This window comes from Hemicordylus capensis, chromosome 4 (assembly GCF_027244095.1).
Source record: "Hemicordylus capensis ecotype Gifberg chromosome 4, rHemCap1.1.pri, whole genome shotgun sequence".
Taxonomy (NCBI): domain Eukaryota; kingdom Metazoa; phylum Chordata; class Lepidosauria; order Squamata; family Cordylidae; genus Hemicordylus; species Hemicordylus capensis.
In genome coordinates this window covers 200,818,842-200,842,448 of record NC_069660.1, presented here as the reverse complement: position 1 = coordinate 200,842,448, position 23,607 = coordinate 200,818,842, and the positions used below count along the sequence as shown (strand labels likewise).

The window sequence follows — 23,607 nt, the reverse complement described above, 5'->3', positions numbered from 1 at the left end:
AGAAGAGGCTCAGATTGTCTGAGGGAAGGCAGGTAGACTCCTGCCTCCCCCCGCCCCGGCTGTCCCCACTTTGGTTGTGTGAATGCCCTTAGTATACTGCAGATTTGTATGGCCTCCCCCAATATCCATAACACTTGGTTTATAAGAAGAAAAGTCAGCATCACAATATACATATAAAACTGAGGCAGTCACAGCAGGCCTTTACACATCTCATTTTTAGAGTCAACATATACAAGAAACAGAAAGCATTTTCCCCTGGAAATTGGGGTGCAAAGTGGCCCTAATTTGCAAAGATATTTTGCCCATTATAAGCAATTCTCATACATTGTCAAACCATTCTAATAGGAGGTACCTCAGGGTATGGCAGTCATGAAACCTGCTGAAACGTAGCTGCTGTTTAAAAAGGGGCCTTTTTACAGAATGTTCTGCCAGTAGCCTTTATTTCCATATTTATTTTATTTACCTATTTATTTATTTATTTATTTCATTTAACTATTTACTTACTTACTTACTTATTTTGACTTATTTCTATACCACCCAAAACTTGTGTTTTAAAATTAAAATCATTTAAACACTAAAATCACTAACATTAAAATAATTTAAACCCAACATTAAAAGTATTAAAACTATACATCTAATTATTACCCAACAAACCTGTAAGATGCCTCAAGGGGATGGGGTTCAAATTGTATGGAGAGAACTGTAGGGCCCAGTCAAGGACATCAATATTTGTTTATAGACCAATAGCAGGGGCGTATCTAGGGTGGGGCAGGCAGGGCACGTGCCCCGGGCGCCACTTGAAGGGGGGCGCCATTTTTTAAAATTAAAAAAAATTGAAAAATGGCTGCCAAAAACAAAATGGCCATCACAGATGCTCAAATGGCCTCTGCAAGGCCCTAGGCTATGCCAGGCCTCGCAGAGGCCATTTGAGCATTGCGGTGGCCATTTTGTTTTCAGCGGCCATTTTGTGTGTGTGTGTGTGTGTGTGTGTGTGTATAAATAGTCACCACACGTGCTCAAATTGTCCCTGCGAGGCCCTAGGCCTCGCCAGGCCTCACAGAGGCCATTTGATCATGCATTGCAGCCTCCAAAATGGTCACCACACTGATCTTTTCATGCCTGAATAGGCCCCAAAATCAGCCCGGGGTGGGCTGTGGCGGTGAATTAAGAGGCCAGCAGGAGGAGGGGGAATGGTGAGTTTGTCTTTGAATCAGTGTGAAATCCTTAGTATTAAGGCCCACTGGGAGTTTCAGAAAGAAAGTTAAAATGAGAGAAAGAGAGCAAGAAATAACAGAATATATTCCAAGCAGTGACACAGTTTACTCTGCATATCCTTTAATAATTTTCAGAGTATCTGGGAAAAGCCAAATTCTCCATTTATTTTTAAAACTTATGTAATAATGATGCTACAATGCATAGTAGAGAATTAGACAGGCACTTCTGTTTAGTTTTCCAAGTACACCTCCACATAGTATATGGGTTTTTCATGAGCCCCAGCATACTGAAATTTGTCGTTTTCCAGCATATTTTGGTCTGGCTACGTCCACTGCTAAATAATTTTTGAATTATTTTTCAGCTGATATTATGGTAAAGTTATCTGAAAGATGGGTGTCAGATGTTTGGACAGGGGGTGCAATTTCATACTTGCCCTAGGCGCTATTTTCCCTAGATACGCCTCTGACCAATAGGCCAGAGCAGGCCCACTTATTCTGAATCCATTGCTGGAAGAGACAAGTAGTTGAGACTTGCAGCACTTATGCAAGGTTTTGAATGCTTCTTCAGTCAGAAATGTCTCTCTTAATATCCAAATACTTTCAAATAGTATGGAGAGAACTGTAGGGCTCAGTCAAGGACGTCAATATTTGTTTATAGACCAACAGGCCAGAGCAGGCCCACTTATTCTGAATCCATTGACCCCTATAAAAGCTTATAGATTAACTCTGTGAGCTACCAGTAGCTCTGTTCTTGCTGTCTAGAGACTGCCTTTGCCTTGTCCTGCCTAAAACTTGAAAGAAGCTTAGCCTGACCATGAACTGCAAAGCCAGAGAAGTTCTCACACACCTACAGGACAGAATACATAGGTAATGGGTTGTGCTACCTTGATGGATCACAAGTTGTTTAGACCTTGTGGATATATACCCATAAACACATAGTTTTGCCTGGTTAACCATCTTAAATTAACCATCTGATGAAACAATGTTATCTTGGCCTCTGATCAGGCAAATAGACTTGCCTGGATGAACCATTCTGGCTGCATGGTGGGGCATGAGTTGAGAAATTAAACTTGTGAGAGTTGAAAGATGCGAAAGGGTGATAATACTTTTTCTAGAACTGCAATTAAAAAGACCTAAGATACTCAGTGTAGATAAAGCTATATTTCCATCCCAGACAATCAATACTGCTAATTTCAGTGAGCAAATTTCATTGAAACCCAGTGAGATATTCACTGTCTCTTTTCTTCTGTCCATTGACATTTTGCCACATACAGAAATATTATAGTTTGTTTCAGTTTCATAGTCCCAGTTGGATCTGGCATCAGCTTTTCTTTTCCTTTCTTTCCTCCTCATTCATATCCATCTTGTTTCTATTGGGTTTTCTGACACAGAGTCACAATTTGGATTCTCACTGGTGAGGTTAAGTTTGTTTCTAAATTCATGTCAGTAATTTGTTACTGTCTTCTAAAGAAAAAAAGGTTAGAAATTCCTTCACGTGGTGTGTGCTAGTGGAATTTGCAAACATCAGCCAAAATCCATATAAGGTTTCGTGGTGCAAAGTGGATATTTGTACAATTTTATTGCCTCTGACCCACAGACTCCATACACCTCTAGGAGCTTGGCCCTTAAGGATTATGTTGAGATCTAGGTTTTCTGCACGTACACTTAGGAGGGTCTATCTTACTCCATCTTTCTCATTGTTTACCAAAATCAGAATTCCTAGGTACAAATTAATTGTGACATTAAAATGTGTTACTTTCCCCCCATTTTTTAAAATTGTAGCTGTGGAGGCCTCTGACAGATCATAATGGAGTGGAATTACCCCCTTGCCTGGTATCATTTTCCTGATGAAAATCCACTTCTGAAACTGCATTTTGCCTTGGGAAGGAAGCTGCTAGAAGTGCGAACAGAAGCAACAATTAGCAGCATCGTTGCTGTTTTTTGTTTGTTTGTTTTGTTTGAATAACATTATTTTTTGGAAGCAGCTCTTGTGAAGACAAGACTCAGACCAGGGGAGGCAGAAAACTTTTGTTTTCATCCCTAAAAAAACAAAGAAGGATGAATGAAAACAAACAAACCCATAAATCCACAAGAAAAAAGGGGGAAAGGACAAGGTAAGTTTGATAGGATAGTCTTTTCTAGAGTTTGATTTCTGGATTGCTAGGGGTTTGTTTTTGACAGGGCAGTTTCAGTTGTACACCAGGGTGGCAGGGAGAAACGCTGGTCCCTCCGACTGAAACTTTTTAAATGGAGCACCATTGGAGGAAAGAGGAGGAGAGGAGAGGAGAGCTGGTCTTGTGATAGCAAGCATGATTTGTCCCCTTAGCTAAGCAGGGTCTGCCCTGGTTGAATATGAAAGGGAGACTAGAAGTGTGAGCACTGTAAGATATTCCCCTCAGGGGATGGAGGTGCTCAGACAGATAGTAAGATAGATATTCCCCTCAGATAGTAAGATAGATATTCCCCACAGGGGATGGAGGCGCTCATCAGGGACCCTCCCTGCCCTTAAAGGTATGCCCCTGCCTTCGAACCAGGGAAACCGCCAGTCATTCAAACCAGTTCAGAGGCCCATAAAGGGCCTCCAAACCGGTTCCGTGCACATCCCTATCATGGACACCCCTATCTCAAGCTTGGAGGCTAAGGAACTGGGCCAATTTGCAATGATGAAAGGAGATGTTCTAAATGGTCTTGAAAAACTAAAAATTAACAAATCACCAGAGCCAGATGACATCCAATAGATGTTAAAGTATCTTATAATATCAATGGCAAGAAAATATATATGTGAGGAGTAAGTACAGTTTATGATATCCCTGGGTTATAACACAAAAAGCAGAATGCTGAAACAGAAAAATGGCTGAACAATGTAAAGTAACCCAATGAGTGATGACAGTTATCAGAATGCTGGAAGAGACAAGTAGCTGAGACTTGCAGCACTTATGCAAGGTTTTGAATGCTTCTTCAGTCAGAAATGTCTCTCTTAATATCCAAATACTTTCAAATAGACTTCTGCTATCTATTCAAGGAGTAGAACTCAGAAAGGTCTTGTACTTCCAACGACTCTCATATGTCTGATAGGTTCTACCACAAGAACTAAGTAAATCTCCAAGCTTCTTATTCTCAAAGGCAATACTGCTCACTGTGAGTTGTGAAAAAATGTGGGGGGAATTCCCTAGGGGGTTACGGGAAACTACAGGCCAGTTAGTTTAACTTCTGTGCCAGGTAAACTGACGGAAAGCATACTTAAGGACAAAACTTTTAAACATATAAAAGAGCAGGCCTTGCTGACAGAGAACCAGCATGGCTTCTACAAGGCCAAGTCTTGCCTCACTAACCTTGAGAGTTCTATGAGAGTGTCAACAGGCATATGGATAAAGGTGATCTGGTCAACATACTATATTTGGACTTCCAAAAAGCTTTTGACAACATTCCCCACCAAAGGCTCTGGAGTAAACTTAGCAGTCATGGGATAAGGAGACAGGTTCATGTGTTGATTGGTAACTGCTTGAAGGAAAGTTAGGAATAACTGGGCAGTTTTCACAATGGAGGGAAGTAAAAAGTGGGGTTTGTACTGGGACCAGTGCTCTTTAACATGTTTATAAATGATCTAGAAGTTGGGGTAATCAGCAAAGTGGCCAAATTTGCAGATGACACTAAACTATTTAGGGTAGTGAAATCCAGCTTGGGTGGCTTTAAAATGGGCATATAAATTCATGGAGGACACCAGGGCTGTTCTTATGTTCAGCATGGGGACATTTTTTTATTTGCGCTCTAGCAGAGGGCAAAAAGCTTAAAGCTACTATTGTCCCAATCCAAATCAGAGGCCCCACGGCTGCTTTTTTTAAAAAAAGATAAAGAACAAAGAGCACATTTAACATCAAATCTGGTTTGATCCTTTCTGATTCCATGAAGATTAAAATGCCAGAAAGAAGTCAAGCAAGTAAGGCATTAAAAAGTCCTAGGGATAGAAAATGAACACATAGGATTTAGTTACAGAAATTCTAGCATTCACTCTAAGGCAGTGATTTTCAAATGTTCTATTTTCAGGAAATTTCTACATGAGTTTGCTGCATATTTAAAAGGGATTCTTTGGAGTGGTCCAGGACATACACAATTTCCTGCATGCATTCAGAGGTTCCCCAATTAGAAGAACTTATTAAAGAAACAATTACACAAAACGGGCACAAAACTCAGTACTCAGTCAATCATCCATCACTGAAAGGTTTTTTAAAAAGCCAAGTTGCCATTGTCCAATGAAAAGTGAGCAGTGATGAGGCCAGGTGGGCTTCTCTGGGAGGGCATTCCACAACAATGGCGCCATAATTGAAAAGGCCATGTCTCTTATACCCACTTGCTGAACTTCAGATAGCAGATATCAGCTCTCTGGTTTTGATCTTAGTCTTTGGGAGAGCAGATGGTCCCTTTAGGTAACCAGATCCTAGGACATTTAGGTCTTCATGGGTAAAAACAAATACTTTGAACTGGGTCCGGAAATAAATAGGTAACCAGTCAAGCTGATATCCTTTGCATGGCCATCCAGTCCCAATTCTGGAGTGGCATTTAGGATCCATTGAAGTTTCTGGATACTTCTCAAAGGCAGCCCAGCAACTGTGATGCATGATTAACCAACCAAATTCTTTACAAGGTGTGATGATAGCTACTAGGCTAGGCTGATTCACATTGATCTACAATGGTATTAATTATGTGCAGTGTGAAGAGATATTTTCTTTTGTTTGTCCTAGACTTGCTATTACAAATCAGCTTCATTGTATGACCTAAACTCTAGTGTTCTGACAAGAAGGAGAAACATGTATTTCTGCATACGCTTTCCACATTGTCCGTAATGGTGGACTGCCCATGTGAGCATAGGACACGCTCATACAATTCATAGAATGCAAATAGAAAACAATGGGGAGTGTAAAGTATCCAGTTAGAGGGCACAATCTAAAGGCTAACAACCAATTGCAATTCAATAACACATTCATCTTCCTTATAACTGTGGCATTTCATTAGGGCTGGTCTTGGGAACAAAATATTTCCTACTCTAAACACATTGGAGTTCACAATACACTTCTCCAAGGCAGTAACTTGCAGTAAAAGAACCTGCAATGACAGGAAAGACACACTTCAACTTTAATCGATTTTATTCATGAAAATTGGCTCAATGAAGCTTCCCCCCTCCCACCTCGCCTGCTCTCGTCCTCCTAAAGCTGAAAATCACCAAGTGGGGACTTACCACATCCCTGCACTAATGTGGATTGTGGGCTGCTGATAAATACATGCAGGTTAACAGCAAACATCAAAGGTTTGCCAGATTAAAGTCAAAAGCAGATGATATTTTCAAGAGCTTGTATAAACAACAACAAAAGGTTGAGATCCTCAATTATTTTTCAAAGCTCTTTTAATACCAGTCTCAATAGGCTTAAATGAACACAGGGATAAACAGGTCCTTGCACTGTGCTAACAGCAACCATACTGATTTGCTTACTGTAGTTCAATCTATATGGATTTGCTTACTGTAGCTCAATCAAGGACGAGATGTAAGGGAGGGGAGATAAGTGAGCCAGCTAGCCATATATGATGAAATGGTTATGAAACAGTGGCTGTTTGTGTGAAGAGGAGGGCTAAGTAATGAAGGGTAGTACTGTAGCATCAGATGACCACTAAGTGACCAATATTCCAAGTGATGGGCAAACTCCCCAGAGCCCAATCCATAATTAGTCTGTTTAAAATTGATTCATTAAGAGGACATCCTCTGGATGTCTGAAATTAAGCATTTTTTGTTAGAGATCAGTTGCACTGCTGAGACTTAAAACAAATGTCCCTTTGGACTGGTGTCCTGTTTCACTGTAATGTAAACTTTTAATTGAAATTATACACTTGATTCTGGGTTTAGATTTTATATTTTGTACAAAGGGAAAATAGAAGCATTATGGAAAAAAAAGGCAACTGTACGATACATTTGGTTAGGCACTGTATTTTTGTGGGTAGCCAAAAATCTGAATTCATTGTTCTATATTTGTTCGAGGCTGACAGCTTGTTTCTCTAAGGATTTTTTTAGTGCATAGTTATATTCTCTGTTAGGAGTGTCCATTTGGCAGTCCGTGGGCCAAAACTCACCCCCTAAAGTAGTTTTATCTGACTCCTGGTGACTCTCCAAGATTTTAATGAACACAAAGTAAACTACTTCTCCACAGTTTCAAGTGAAAATGTGGTCAAGTTGTAAGACATAAAGTTGCACCTCTCTTTTCAATGGGCCCGTTCAAATGATACTTTCAATGTGCGTTTAGATTCCTCTACCCGTATACAAATGATCATAAGAACATAAGAACAGCCCTGCTGGATCAGGCCCAAGGCCCATCTAGTCCAGCATCCTGTTTCGCACAGTGGCCCACCAGATGCCGCTGGAAGCCACAGACAGGAGTTGAGGGCGTGCCCTCTCTCCTGCCATTACTTCCCTGCAACTGGTACTCAGAGGCACCCTGCCCTTGATGCTGGAGGTGGCCCACAGCCCTCCGACTAGTAGCCATTGATGGACCTCTCCTCCATGAAGTCATCCAAACCCCTCTTAAAGCCATCCAGGTTGTTGGCTTTCAACATCCTTCCCTTGTCTTCTCTCCTCACTTTCCCACTTGCAGCCTCTTCAGTCACTTCCTCCCCCCTCCCCTGCCCCGCCCCCTCAAGTATTTGGAGGTCACTATTTTCCTCACTGGGCCACCTAATGGCGCAGCGGGAAAATGTCTTGACTAGCAAGCCAGAGGTTGCCGGTTCGAATCCCTGCTGGTATGTTTCCCAGACTATGGGAAACACTTATATCAGGCAGCAGTGATATAGAAAGATGCTGAAAGGCATCACCTCACACTGCGTGGGAGATGGCAATGGTAAACCCCTCCTGTATTCTACCAAAGAAAATCACAGGGCTCTGTGGGTGCCAGGAGTCGACACCGACTCGACGGCACACTTTACCTTTATATTCCTCACTATCCTCACTATCATCTGTGTTGCAGCGGGGAAGCAGCTTGCCTAGGGAGCAAGAGGCTGTTAGTTCAAATCCCCGCTGGTGTGCTTCCCAGACTGTGCCTAATAAATATATATTTGTAGTCACCTATATCGGGCAGCAGCAATATAGGAAGGTGCTAGAGGCGGATGCTCACATCAGTGACAATGGCAAAGGCATCATCTCATACTGCATGGGGGAAAGGCAATGGTAAAACACTCCCGAATTCTACCAAGAATACCACATGGCTCTGTGGTCGCCAGGAGTCGACACTGACGACAGAACAATATCTCTCCCTCCCTCCTTCTCTGATATTTTATATATATAGCGCTGCTTGGGCCTCTCTCACTCGCTGAGATGAAAGTCCAAGACCAAACCACAAACATGCTGTTTTCACAAGTAGATTCCACACCTCGTCCAGGCTCACCACAGAATCCCAAACCCTGGGAAATGATATCTTCCTAGTAATTGCAGGAAAACACTCCCATTGGAAAGCATAGGGAATGAAACCTCATAGAGATAGGAAAAGACTAGAGTATAAGAGGTTGATATCTGGAGGAATGCTTGCAAATTGCAAACCCTTTACACACACACACACACACACACACACGTGAGGGAGGGAGGGAGGGAGAGAGGGAGAGAGAATGTGTAGGTATAAAGTTGTGCCGTCAAGTTGGTGTCGACTCCAGGTGACCACAGAGCCATGTGGTTTTCTTTGGGAGAATACAGGAGGGGTTTACCATTGCAATCTCCCTCACAGTATGAGATTATGCCTTTCAGCATCTTCCTATATTCCTGCTGCCCAATATAGGTGTTTCCTATTGTCTGGGAAACATACCAGCGGGGATTCGAACCAGCAACCTCTTGCTCCTTAGGCAAGTTATTTCCCCTCTGTGTAAATATAGGAGCTCACTATATTTTAGGAACATAGAAAGCTGCCTTATTCCAAGTCAGAGTAGTGGTTCATCTAGCTCAGAATTGTCTACACTGGCAGCATCTTCTCCATGGTTGCAGGCAGGAGTCTCTCCCAGCCCTACCTGGTCTTGTGGTAGCAAGCATGAATTGTCTCCTTTGCTAAGCAGAGTCTACCCTGGTTTGCATTTGAATGGGAGACTACATGCGTGAGCACTGCAAGATGTTCCTCACTGGATGATTCCAGTCAGTGTCGATTGGGGGTGAGTGTTCTGCACCTTGGCCCCTTTCTTGTGGGGTTCCACAGGGCTCGGTCCTTGCTCCCATTCTCTTTAACATCTACATGAAGCCGCTGGGCTTGGTCATCCGTTGGTTTGGGGTAGGTTTTCATCAATATGCTGATGATACTCAGATTTATATCTCTACCCCTGGCCAAACAGGTGATGCCGTCCATGTGCTGGCTCCGTGCCTAGAGGCTGTGAGGACCTGGATGGGCCAAAACAAGCTCAGGTTCAATCCCTCCAAGACCGAGTTGCTCTTATTCAGATTGCGATCTGGGCAATTGCTGTGTATGAGTTTATCTCTTGACGTGGTTGCACTTCCCTTGAGAGAGATGGTTTGTGATCTGGGGGTCCTCCTGCTCGTGGCTCCTGCTTGAAAAGCAGGTGGAGGAGGTGGCCAGGGGTGCCTTTGCCGAGCTTCGGCTGGTTCACCAGTTACAGCCTTTCTTCGACGGTCAGGCCCTGGCAACAGTAACTCATGCCTTTGTTACCTCTCGTTTGGATTACTGTAATGCACTTTACCCAGGGTTGCCTTTGAAAACAATTTGGAAGCTTCAACTAGTCCAGAATGCAGTGGCCCGCCTCCTCATGGGTAGCCATAGATTTGATAGTGTCACACCTCTTTTATAGTCACCACACTGCTTGCCTGTTTGCTTCCGGGTGCAATTCAAGGTGCTGGTTCTCACCCACAAAACCCTTATGGGCTTAGCACCTTTATATCTCTGGGATCACCTCTCTCAGCCAGTTGTATCCCGTCCTGTGAGGTCTTCTCAGCTGAACCTCCTTAGTGTCCCAGGCCCTGGTGTAGTGCGTGGTGCCTGGGCCCATAGGAGGGCCTTCTCTGTGGCCGCCCCCTTTTTTTGGAACATTCTTCCTCCCCAGATTCATTCAGCCCCCTCCCTCATTGCTTTTAAGGCTCTTCTTAAGACACACCTGTTTCGCCAGGTGTTTGCCCTTTAATAATTTTTCTTTCTTTTTCCTTTTTCTTTTTTTAATTGATTGTTGTTGGTATTTCTCTTGATCACCACTAGAGTCTTGGGAGGAGGCGGTATATACGAAGTTTCAATAAATAAATAAATAAATAAATAAATATTCCCCTTAGCGGATGGAGCCTCTTTGGGGAAAGCATCTGCATGTAGAAGGTTCCAAGTTCCCTCTCTGGCATCTCCAAAACAGGGTTGAGAAAGACTTCTGCCCTCAAGCTCGGAGAAGCCACTGCCAGTCTGAGGTAGAAGGAGCACTGGTCTGATTTGGTATAAGGCAGCTTCCAATGTTCCAATGAGTTGGCAGGGACTGAAACTGGGACCTTTTGCATGCGAGCATGAAGATGCTCTTCCACTAAGCTATGGCCCGATCCCCTAAGTGGATTATTTTGTTGCTCACACATGTAGTCTCCAATTCAAATACAAATTTGCTGAAAAGGTGGAAGAACTGAGAACTGAAATGGGAGTAGAACTGTCATGCATTACAACATCTCATTACAAAGTTATTAAGGCAGTTTCTGCAAGACATGTTAGGAGACAAAAAAAAAATCAGTATGATTGCATACAGAAATTCTGAACAAGTACTACTTCATGGCTTCAGTCAGATGAATTCATTGGAAGAATCTATTTCTTATCAGTTAACACTTTATTGTAAATTGCCCAGAGATGTAAGTTTTGGGTGGTATAAAAATATGTTAAACAAACAAATACGCAATGCTACACTGGTTGCAAGAATAAGTGTTGTCATAAGTAAATTTATTTCTTTTTCTGAAAGCTGTTCAGATACTTTGGAAAGTGTGTCTCCTACATTTTGGCAGACTGAATGTCCACAAAACTGGTGGGATCATATAATGTTATTAAGAGGATGGGATGATGAGTGTTGGATAAGTCGCCCATAAAGTATGGTGCTCCCCCCCCCCAGCTTTCCTTAAAAAAAAATAATAATAATAATAAATTGAACTGAACAGTCTGTATGTTGCACTCATCTGGTAGGTTTCCAGAGTGATCTTATGCATGTTTAATGAGAAGTAAGTTTCACTATGTTAGTGGACCATACTTCTATGTAAGCATTCATAGGATTGCAGTACCTTTCTTTCTTATTTGGTTCTCCAGAGAGTATCATCCTGCAGTTATTTTGTTTTTGACTTTTTCTAGAGCTTCTGCAGAGGTAGGCAACCTTGGCTGTCCAGCTGTTGTTGTCCATCATCCCCGGTCACGATTTATTTATTGTAGTTCAACAACAGCTGGATAGCTAAAGTTGAGTGCCAATTTCTCTTTTCCCCCAGTGCAACCCCTTCTTGGGATCTCTTCTCTTACATTCTCTATGTTTCACTCCTTCAGCTCGCCCCAGAGGAGCACCTAGGTAATTTTGGAGCCTGGGCCTAAAAGCCTTTGGAGCCCCCTCCCCCCACTTTGGAGCCTCACACATGCGCACATGCACGCACACACACACACACACACACACCGTGACACACGCAGTGTTTTTAACACATGGGTTCTTGAGGGCACAAACAGCAACTGAACTCACAAGAATGTACAAATATAAAACAGGTATATTTATGCAAATATGCTGTTTCAGAAACATTTCAACTTGCAACTCAACATATTCCCATCCCACATATTGCTTTCCCCACTCCCCCTCTGTCTCTAAAGCACAGTTCATGCTCAGCTGCCCAGCTCAGTGGTGGGAGGATTTGGAGGCCCCCCGGGGGTGTGGAGGCCCTGGACTTTGGCCTGCAAGTCCAGGGTGAGAGCGCCTTTGCCTCTCCCCAACCCGACTGGGATCTTTCTGGGCACAATGCTCTGTCAGATCCCAGCAGGGAGAAATATGGGGAGCGCGGGGGGGGGGGGGGTGTTTGAAGGGAAGTGACTGAAAAGGCTGTAAGTGGGGCTCTGGAAGATGCAAGTGTGAAGGCAAGGGGCCAGGCAGGTCCACTTAAGGAAGCTGCCTCGTGGTCTCCGCCCGCCTTGTGGTCTCTCTGTTTCAGTCCTTCACCCCTAACCTGACTAGGATCTTCTTCCTTGTCAAAACACTCTGGCAGTTCCTAGGAGGAAAATATTGGGTCCTTTAAGGAGGCTGTAAGTGGGGTGCTGGAAGTTGGGGGAAGGGAGGACTAGGGATGCCCCACATGCCCCAAGGGACCTGCCTGGTGGTCTAGTTCCCCCACACCTTTGGATCTTGCTTCTTGCAGCCTCTCAGTTTTGTTCTTCACTCCTGACCTCACAGCTTGGTCAGATCCTAAAAAGGAGAGTGATGTGAAGAGGCTGTAAGTGGGTGATGGAAAGTAGTGGAAAGAAGGCAAGGGGCCTGGGTTCGACCTGAGATCTCCATACATACCCATTTAATCTGTGTAATTCAAGCTAGCAGGCAGGTTGTTTTATAGCTGCTTCCCTCATACACACAAGGAAATCTTATGTAGATTAACTAAAGCTTTATTCAGAAACAACTTCATTTTATCCTCTTTCCCTTCCCTTTTCCTTTCTGACTCCACCCCCCACACTCTCTACAGGATCCCCACTGGGACAAATTTCTCATCAACAAAACAAAAATTTTTTACTAGGTAGAATACAACACAGATCAGCATGTCTCCATAGAACACAAAGGTGCCAACGCTCTCATTTCTGCTTTGGAATAGAAATGCATCTCAACAGCTGATCATAGTGCATGACTCTATCATTTTATGAACTTATATCTATGGGAAGGTGCAGTGTTTGAAGCAGGAAAGACAACAAAGGAGACCTGGGAACCATAGAGATAGGGGAGGGATAGGCCTGCATCTGTGAAAGGAAGATAGAGGAGCATTCTAAACATGTGTTTGGAAGAATACGCTCTACCCACATTGATGGCCTGTTCATCTGAATCAGTTTTCCAAGTGGGTATAAAAAACCACAGATATACTGAATGTGCATTTAAAAGTATCATCTGAACTGGCCCAATGTTGTAGGCTATATAGATGTCACATGTAAATGTGTGCCTTATTCAGACATTATGTTGTATGCACATACAGGTATCTACACACATTTACATGTATTTGTGTAAGGCTTTCCATGGAACCAGATTGCCTGGTTCGGTTCAAATCCGAACCAGATTTGAGCTGCACTGGCCAGCTCGGGCTCGATTGAGCCTGGTCCGGCCATCAATCTGGGTGAATCTGGGTGGGCTAAGCAGTCTGGGTGAGATGCTTAAAATCCAGGTGAAACCCGGAATGGGGGTGTGTGTGTGTGTGTGTGTGTATGGCATGGCAACTCTAGTTGTGACTCATAACTGCACAGGTGTTGGTAATGTAGCAAGTTTATTAAACAGAGTTATATGGAGGTCCCTAGAAGGCATCTAACATTGACTTGAAACAGGGTTTCTCCTAATCCAAAAGAAGCGAGAGGGGGTAGTCTGAGTGCTTGGTTGTGCTTCAGGACAGGGCTTGGTTAATGCACTGTGCCTGAATACAATACGTGTAGGATCTGCATGTTGCTCTTGTCTTATAAGCCAGCATTCTGAAGCAAGAGACTAGCAAAGTCTAGATTAAGGGCACTTGGAAATCCCTCTACTATGAATCCCCTTCTGCTAATAGTGATTTGCAAAGCAGTTCAGAATCTGTGCTCTTGTGCCTTTTATTTCATTATTGCCACATGCAAGCAGCAAAATATTGGCTTTTAATGTGTTGTAGAATGAGGTATACTCTTATTTTGGTGTGTGGAGATTTATCCACCTAACTTCCATGCCATGGACATTTAAAGGATTGCCGCTGGTTTTCTAGTCTTCCATTTCCAGTTGCCTCTGAAACAGCTGTGGAAAGATCCTATGTCACTGTCACAGCTTTCTCCACATGTTACAGAATGTTCTTTAACTAATAATGAAAAATAATTCTAATATCTGCCCACCTGGAGGGGGAGGGAAAAGAATTGATATCCGTCCTTTAACAGCCATTAAGTTCCTCTCACTTTAATAATGAGAAATGTGCTAAAACTATAAAGCAGGTAAATCTGACAGTAATTGATTTTCTATTGAAAACACCCATCTCAGCCTTTTTGAAATATAACATCAGCTGTGAACTCACAAGGTGGCCATAAGCAAGCTCCTTGTCTCAGCCTTGCCTCAGTCTGCAATATAAGAATAATGTTGGCCTACCTTAGGCACCTGTTGTGAGAATAATTGAGGAAATATATGGAGGGCACTCTAAATACTTTAAAATGTGGTGTAGCCTCACCTGGTATCATTATTTATTTATTTGTCATATTTTTATACCGCCTGGTCTAGGCAGTGCACAAAATTTAATCATGTATTTATATTATTTTTAGGGATGTGCACGAAGTTGCTTCGGCACCGGCAGGGGTAGTCCTTTAAGGGCGGGGGAGGGTGCACTCACCCCTTCCGCCGCATTTCCCCTGCCGGTGCTCCGTTATTTATAAGCCCCGTGGAGAGGAAGAGTTCCTCCCTGCCGCCCCGTTGTCGTTATCGGCCGAAAGTGGCTGGAAGTAGCAAGCGTGTGTGCGCCCATTGCGTGTGCGCCCATTGCGTGAGCGCACATACCTGTCCGCCATGCATGCGCGCATGCGATGGGTGCACGCACACGTGCTACTTCCGGCCACTTCTGGCCGATGACGACAACGGGGCGGCAGGGAGGAACGCTTTAGCCCCAAAGGGCTTAGAAATAACAGAGTGCCAGCAGGGGAAATGCGGCAGGATGGGTGAGTGCACCCTCCCCCGCCCTTAAAGGACTACCCCTGCCGGTGCCGAAGCGCCAAAACGTTTCAGAGGCCTTCATAACAGCCTCCGAAACGTTTCAGGCACAAGCCTAATTATTACTACCCCACCATTGCATATTTCCAGTCTAAGGGTGGCTTAAAGAATGAAGAAAATCATTAATAAAAATCTAATTCAAACAAATCAGGTAAAACATCCCAAACCATTACAACAATATATTGCACCACAGATGAAATGACAGCAGTTTAGGCAAAAAAAAGTGGGTTCATTGATTGTGTGTCATTGCGGCATGGCTCCGTGCTGCACCGACTCACAAGTCGCCTCCAAACCCTTATGGGACTTCTGGGGGCCAGGAGGCCCCCAAACCCCACTGCCCCAACTGGCTCTGTGACGGAACTGGTAATTGTCTGGGTGACAAATCTGCCCGCCCAGGGAGGTCTCCCTGTTCATCTGCAGGAAGAACGGATCATACCTGCTCTTCTCGCAAACCCCCTTTCATCTCTACACATTAATTGTGTGTAGAGTCTCAGTGTGTTTGTTGCTCAGTGAAAATGCTTTTTAAAGAGCTGTTTCTGCTTGTAGTTATTCTTGTGTGAATACTACACACCTCTGTTCTCCGGCTTTGGACATGGCAAACCTGGTCACATCTCTCCCCAACATACTTTGCTGTGTCAGAGAAGAAAAGGCAGAAAAGAGGAGGGAGACTGTTGTTTTCTGGAATGAGCTAGCTCCTTTTTCAATGTTTTGAGATACTTGCTAGAAGAAGAAACAAAGCAAAAATGCTCAAATTAATGTGTTTGATTTCCATAATAAAGCAACTTGCATAATATGCACATTCTTATGCAAATTTGAACAATATGCAAATTAGGCACCTGGATTTTGGGGAACTGCAATATGGCAGCCATAACTGACATCTTCCTTGAGGGCTTTCCTCCCTCAAGCTTTTCTTGTCAAAGAATAATGCCTGAGATCAAAGTGACACTTAACTGTCATACCGTGCAACTTTACACAGTTTTATTCTGGAGTAAGTCCCAGTTCTATAGGACTTGCTGGTAAGTGCATTAATTTCAACCAAAGACAAAGGAGGGGGAAAGTGTCAGTTTTCCTGAGCACAGAGATCCAGAAGATATGAGAGTCAGAGAAGGGCAAAATACTTCTAAAAAGTATTTTAGATAAAAATTACCTGAACAAATATATTTTAGATAGAAAATACTTGGTAAACAACGTATAAACAACCATTTTCTGTAATAAAAATACAGAATAGTATTTAAAAATACATCTTAAAATACAAAATACAGTGCCTGAAAAAAGGAAACAATTTTGAGATGTTCGTTACTTATCCAAACTTGTTTCCATTTCCTTTAAGCAATAAAAGTTTTTCAAAAGGTTAAATCACTCAGTTTGTACCTTCTGGGGCTGTGGATCATCCCAGTAAAGGAAAATAACTGTTATCTGGGATCACTTGATGTTAGACTTACATTATATCTAAAACAATAGCCACCGGAAAATGGGATACCCATTCAACATACTAATGTGCTTGGATTTGTCCTTCAAAAACCTGAGTATTTCCAGCTTTTTAGCCTACTTTCCAGTTGGCTTAAGAGATCATCTGGCATTCCGTATGTGTCTTTGTCTGTGTGTCCGTCAGTCTGTGTGTCCCCACCACCATCAACTTTTCAATGCCTGGACCAATATGAACCAAATCAAGTACAGCTGTAGGGTTAGGGTCTTTTAAAACTTTAGAAACTTTTAATCCAGTCTTAGCAAGCAGGGCTGCTTGATTTCCTGTATTGTTCTGTATGTCCCACAGTGATACTGAGGCTGTTCTCACGACCAGTCCAACCCAAGCTAGGGCAGCCCAGCTTGGGTTAGGCTGGTCGTGTGAAGAGTTAGGATCCTCACAGGTCCCGGCACTCCCATGTAGCCTAACCCCCTCACTAAACCCAACTGTTAGCCGAGGTTAAGTGGGCAAGCACACTCTTAACCCAGCTGCCGTATTTCGTGTGTCTCAGAGACACAGAAACAGAGACTGGGGATCAATGCACCACACACAGTGTAATCGTGAATTGAACAGTACAACTATAGTAATATATAGTGAAGCTACTCACACGCACGTGCAAAGACAGACTAAGGAAGCCCAGCCTGGTTTTGCATGCACATGTGTACCGCCAGCATCAGGCCCTATCCTGTGGCTCCGTGGTGGCAAACCCGCCTATGGAGCCTCCCTCTAAAACGATGTTAGGAGAGCGAGCACTCTCCTAACCCTGTTTTTTTCTATCGTCTGCCAGCCATGGCTGATTGCAGCCACGGCTGGTTGACTGCGGGGCTCCGAGTTGGCTCTGGGGAGGAGAAGGGGGATCCCCCATGCACTTGTGCGATGTATTATGGGAACTCCAGGGGGCAGGATGACATGGGGCAAAGTGTACAGCGCCCCGACCCACAGAGCAACTGGCAGCAGCCAGTAATCATCTGGGTGGGCAATCTGCCTGCCCAGAGGGAAGGATCTGCTTGTCTGCAGGGAGATAAGCTTTTTGAAGATTCCTCCCCGCTAACCCTCTTGCCCTTTTTCACTGGTCATAAGAAAGGGCTCAGTTTATAGTCAACAGACACAGGGAATCCCCAGATTCACCACACACACGGTTTAATAAGTAAACTGAATAGTAAACTATAATAGCAAATTGAATAGTAAACTATTCAAACTTCAGGGGACAGAGAGGTAGGAACAGAGCACACGCACAAGGATGCCTGGAGGCCAATGGGCTGCCTGCTTGCAATAAAAAGGCAGCTCCTGAAGCAAGAAAGCAAAGCAGTGATTGACTGAGATATATTTTGGTTTTAGCAATGTATTTTAAGAATACAAAATACCTGAGCAAATCTATTTTAGATACAAAATACAAAATACTTTTCTGAAAAGTATTTTGGATACGAAATACAAAAGTATTGAAAATACATATTTTAAATACCTGTATTTTAGATACTGCCCATCTCTGATGAGAGTAAATGAGTTAGGCCTCTGTCCTCCATGGAAGAACTGACACCAGATTCCAGTTAGCAGATAATAGAGTCTAAATGGCATTTGTCAGTACACTTGTGTACACTTTATATATACACATGCCGTACTGCCATGTCTGAAGCAACCTAATGGCACAGTGGGGAAGTAGCATGTCTAGGGAGCGTGAGGTTGCTGGTTTGAATCCCTGCTGGTATGTTTCCCAGACTATGGGAAAGACCTATATTGGGCAGCAGCAATATAGGAAGATGCTGAAAGGCATCATCTCATACTGTGCTGGAGATGGCAATGGTAAATCCCTCCTGTATTCTATAAAAGAAAACCACATAGCTCTGTGGTCGCCAGGAGCTGACACCAACTCAACAGCATATCTGGCAATTTATACAAACAGGCAGTTGAAAATAGAAGAGCTTTAACAAAGGGACCTAAAAAACCTAAATGACAACAACCAATCCTCCAGTTTTTCAGAACAGGCAAGGCATTTCATGGGGGCAGAGAGAGGGGGAAGGAGGCCTGTGTTAAACAAGTTTGTACTATGGCCTGAGAAATAATGCTTGGGCAGTGATTACAGCTTTACAACTACAATGAGGTGATTCTCACGGCTGCCAAAAAGTGGGCTAAGGGAGCCTAGCCCACTTTTTGGTGGTCATGTGCTGCAGTGGGAGCTGCACGGCTCCCAGCAGCAAACCCCGCTAATTCCCCCTCCCCTTAGCCCAGGTTAGCGAAATGTGCGCTCCGCTAACCCAGGTTTTTTGGTTGTGTGTTGCTGCAGCTCCACGGTGCGGCAACACACGAGGAGACCCCCAGCTGGGAGGCTGCAAGCAGCCTTCCGGGCTCGGGGGTCTCTCCAGGATGCTCCGCGTACTCGTGTGGTGCATCCTGGAACTTCTGGGGGCCACGCGGCCCCCAATCCCCGCAGCCCCTGCCCGGCTGCCCAGGGCTTCCTGCCTGCTCGTCTGCGGGGAGAGCAGGCTAAGCCCGCTTTCCCCGCAAACCTCTTCCTGGTGAGTCTCACTGATCGTGAGACTCGCCTCACGGTCTTGAAATTCATAAGGTTTGCAGGCCGTTGCGACCATATGTAACATCAGTTCTTAAAGACCTCATATGAAGTAATGTCTCCTTCCCATTATGTTTTATGGTATGTTTAGTATATTCTGTGTCCCCTCTAGGCTCTGCAAGGGTTAAAAGATGGCAACTTCCAACAGCCAGATCTGAGGTAAACATTGTCTGCTGCAGAGTTTTGGTGGAAAAGTTACAAAGTGTTATGATGTGATTGGTTGTACAGAAGGTCCTCGCTGCCTGAGGGAAGAAACTCTCTGATTGGGTAATGTATTCTTTTTTTAACTAAAAAAGGGAGGGTTGAGCAGCCAATGAGAAGAGGGCTGCATGTGGGAGAAGAGTTCTGTGAGAGAGTGCTGCTGAGTGTTGTGTGATCTAGAAGGCTGGAACACCAGCAGGGTTGGGTTGGGCTGAAAGTGCTAAGGAAGGTAGCAGTGAGGGAGTTGGTCTAACTAGAACCTGTTAGGCTTTGGGAGAGAAGTCTAGCAAGCTTGTTTGTTTTGTATTTTGAACTTTGTACTATTGCCAACTAAACTTTTCAACATTTGTTCCCATACTGGTTTTTTATTTAAAAAAATTGCAACCTTTTATTCTATTAAAATTGTTCTTGTTTTTATACTATTTTACTGATGTATCTGTCTGTTATTTTAGTCCCACTTCATGCCTACCTGCCTATTTTATTTACCACACTACTGAGTTTTGATACTGTTTTTGAAAGACGGAGGGTTCAGTGACTAGGAGTGGAACCAGTCATACAAGCTAAAGATCTTATTTTGGTGGCAGCAGATGGTTAGACTGAGGGCCAGCTGTGGCCAAGCCCTCACACCTACATCCATAACCTGTTTGCTTCCAAGCTCTACTCATGGTCCTGTTTAATGATCAAAGTCCTATGTGGCCTAGGACCTGCTTATCAGAAGCAACATCTCCTTCCATGTATCCTTCACCCAAGTGCATTGAGATCATCCAAGGAGATTCTTTTGTGAGTTTAGTGCCCTCTCAAGCACAACAGATGGCTGTCTAGCACCTCCTCAATGCTGATACCCCAATGATTAACTTTAAGCTGGCAGTAGCAACTTTTAAAATGAAATCCAAAGAACTTTTAAATGAATCAGATTTTAAGCTGCAATTACTGTCTTTCAATCCGCGTCCTTTTAAAGGTGTTTGTTTCTGTGCTGCACATTATTGCTTGTTAAGTTTCATTCTTGTATTTTACTGTGCATTGAATACTGCTCAAAGAACTTTGCTATGAAGAGGTATAGAAATTTAATGAAAATACATAAGTTAAATCATGTCCACAGTCAAAACCAATATAGAGATGTTGACGTAGAGCAGTGTTTTTCAGACTGTGCTCTGGCAGGAACCCGCTGGGAGTTCCTTTGATGTTTATGAAGTGTTCTTCCAATAAGATCAGTAATGGGAGATAAAGTTCCCTGGAAGCCATCTTGCCCCTTACTTACTGATCATTCCCTGCTATGTGGAGTGTTGGACATGTTGTATCATGAGCTCTCAGTTCATGTTGTGTGATTCAGGTTGGTGAGTTGCCAATTGGCCTGGCCATGGTACTATATGGAAAGAACACCCTCAACGATCCCCAGAATCCTTTGTCACATTTAGGGCAGAGAAATCAAAGGGCTGATTTGGATGAAATGTCCAAGCTCAGCCACCCACTACACAATTAGGGAGATCATGCATGAGCATGTCCCACTCCCCTTCCTGGCACACCTCCTCACTCCTCTTAGTCATGTGGGAGGCGGTAAGTATACATCAATGTGGTATTTAGATGGCATGTGAGCGGGTGATTGAGGGGGCAAGCTGGATGATTTCCTATGTGATTAGGAGAAGAGGGGATGTAAATAGGCAGAGTCATTTCCAGAGTATGGTAAATTGAAGCAATTGCCCCAAGCCCTGCACCACATGTCAGCTGTTGATGCATGGCCATCTCCTAAAGTGGTCACCAGGATTGTGCTTGCTCTGAGCAAGAGTCTGACCCCTTTCTTCTTGTGCCACCATCTCCCCTTGTCTCCTCTTTCCCTCCCTCTTGGGAGGGGGAAGTGGTTGTGCACGTCCCCATTCCTAAGTGGGAGCCAGCTCAGATGCATCATCCAAACCAGCTCAGTGTGGAATTTATTTCTAGAAGGCAGTGAATCTGAAAATCACTTCAATAGAGCATCATTTGCACTGCCCCAAAATCTGAATCTCTTGATTATTTTATGGCTGTGTTTATGGCTGTGTGAAACTATGCACAACTACATTGGAATAAGTCCCACTGAACTCAAGAGGACCTTCCTTCTGTGTAAACATCCTTAGAATCTCCATGCATGTTATGCTCGCTTCGGCAGCACATATACTAAAATTGGAACGATACAGAGAAGATTAGCATGGCCCCTGCGCAAGGATGACACGCAAATTCGTGAAGCGTTCCATATTTTTTCCTAATATTGATTTTACAACTGGGTTTGAAATTTAGTAATATTAGCAGGTTGAGTAGATCAAAATTGTGTTTGTAAGGTTTAAATCTATGTTTTGAATTATTATTATAGCAAGGGTTAATTATATAGTTGGTGATTCACGAGGAGGTGTGAGCGGGAAGTCCATATTTGTTTAATGGGTTGTGAATGATTATTGTTAAAATTAATAAGAATTTACTTTAAAAAAAAAAAGAATCTCCATGCATGTTGACCTGAGCAAATATTAGCACTTACATTTAGTATACCGCTCTATAGCCGGAGCTCTCTAAGCGGTTTACAATGATTTAGCATATTGCCCCCAACATTCTGGGTACTCATTTTACTGACCTTGGAAGGATGGAAGGCTGAGTCAACCTTGAGCCCCTGGTCAGGATCGAACTTGTAACCTTCTGGTTACAGGGCGGCAGTTTTACCACTGCGCCACCAGGGGCTCCTTAGAGGCATCTTTTATTGTAGGGAAAGAAATAGAAGTCCAGGGGCATGGGAACCATTGAGCAAGGGAGGATGACCATCCCCTGATGGCCAGGGCCTGGGATGTGTGTGCTGCCAAGGCTCACCCTCACCCTCGGCACCCCCATGCCCCCTCCCATACCCAGCTGGCAAACTTAGTGCTTGTCATCTGGGAGCTTGAGGCATGCCCCTCTCCTCTCCAGCCAATGTTTCACTGAAATGCTGGCTGGGCTTCAGGGAGGAAGCCCGGCCAGCCAGTGTTTCAATGAAACACTGACTGGGGAGGGCGGTAGAGGGTCCAAACAGACCCTATCCCAGGCAGTGGCCAAGCCCCCTGCATCTGACATCAGAGGCAGGAGGCATGGCCAGAACCGGTGATGGGACCAGTTGGACCCTGCAGTTCTTCTCCAGTCAGTGGTTTGTTGAACCTTGCTCCCAGTCAGCAATTCAGTGAATTGCTGACTGGGAAAACTCTGCAAGGGCCAACTGACCCTGTCCCTGGTACTGGCCACACCCACTGCATCTGATGACATTTGCAGGGGCATGGCTTGGGGCACGCCCACCTGAAGCTTAATGATCACAGAGGGCTGGGTAGCCACTGGCATGACTACATCCTCCAGCCACCCAAGTAGCTCCCTATGCCCCTGTGGGAGTCGTTTTCCTCTCATGCTGTATAGCAGAATCTGCCAATCTCAGAGGATTTGCTCCTTCAAGAATATTCCTCAGATATCTGTATATTTTAAAAATACATATGTGTAATGCACAACAATGACATGATGGATATTGGGGGGAGTATGCCATCAGAAATGAGAAATGTTCATACTAGCTGGAAATAAATCCTATTCAGTAGACAAAAGCCATGGTTTATAGTCTTTTCTCCAGCCCTAAAAAGCTACTACATCATCCCTACTCATTAGGTGTTGTAAAATGAGGTGTCAAAAGATTTCTCTTTAAATATTCTCAGCTTAGCAGTACTTAAAGGAGGTCGCTTGCAAAAGCAGTGCTGGGAGTATGCTGAAGGAATTTAGCTCTATAGCTGTGAGCCACAGCTTATTCTAAGAACAGAGTCTAAGTCACCTGGGAATAAGGGGCACCATTTAGAAGGGTAGGGGTCTGTGTTATATGTGCTATGTACCTCTAAGAAGATTGGAATGCTGTTACCCAGGTTCCCTCTTGCCACTCTGTGGGCCTGGTTAGTTGTAGTCTTCTGTGTGCAGCATGTGAGTTAATATGCTTTCTCTGGCTGATGCTGACCAAGGATAACAGAACATACAGGTGCTCTACAGTATTCCCTTGAAATCTGTGATGTTTTGGCAAGTACAGGGTTAACATTTTGTTATGTTGTGATGAAGAGTTTGGAATCTAGAGAGCTGTCAGTCAAGATGTTCTATTAGAGTATTGACATTTGGAACAAGTTAAAGAGTTAGATAGGGTTTGGTGAGAAAGACTTACGGAAGAGTCTCTCTTAGGACTCAGAAAAATAGACGGCTTTATGTATAAGCTGGGTAAAAAAAAGAAAGGGCCTGAAGTGGTC

General features: G+C 43.9%; 2 long non-coding RNA genes and 1 other non-coding gene across 4 annotated transcripts in view; 2 read left to right on the top strand and 1 right to left on the bottom strand.

The window, feature by feature from the left end:
• The window catches only part of LOC128324495 (uncharacterized), a 28,556-nt gene extending 9,159 nt beyond the window's left edge, over positions 1-19,397 (bottom strand). Inside the window, exons 1-3 of the long non-coding RNA XR_008306899.1 lie at positions 18,050-19,397; positions 15,694-15,842; positions 12,555-12,623 (exon numbers count right to left, since the gene is read on the bottom strand). This is a non-coding gene — a long non-coding RNA (uncharacterized LOC128324495). The remainder of the gene's footprint in view (positions 1-12,554; positions 12,624-15,693; positions 15,843-18,049) is intronic.
• Positions 13,144-23,607, top strand: part of LOC128324496 (uncharacterized) — a 57,636-nt gene continuing 47,172 nt past the window's right edge. Inside the window, exons 1-2 of one of the 2 annotated variants that reach the window (XR_008306901.1) lie at positions 13,144-13,257; positions 19,266-19,420. This is a non-coding gene — a long non-coding RNA (uncharacterized LOC128324496). Of the gene's footprint in view, positions 13,258-19,265; positions 19,777-23,607 lie in introns of those variants that run through there. The other variant, XR_008306900.1, reaches the window with a different exon arrangement.
• LOC128325525 (U6 spliceosomal RNA) lies at positions 21,479-21,585 on the top strand. Its single transcript, XR_008307507.1, has one exon. It is a non-coding gene; the product is annotated as a U6 spliceosomal RNA (small nuclear RNA).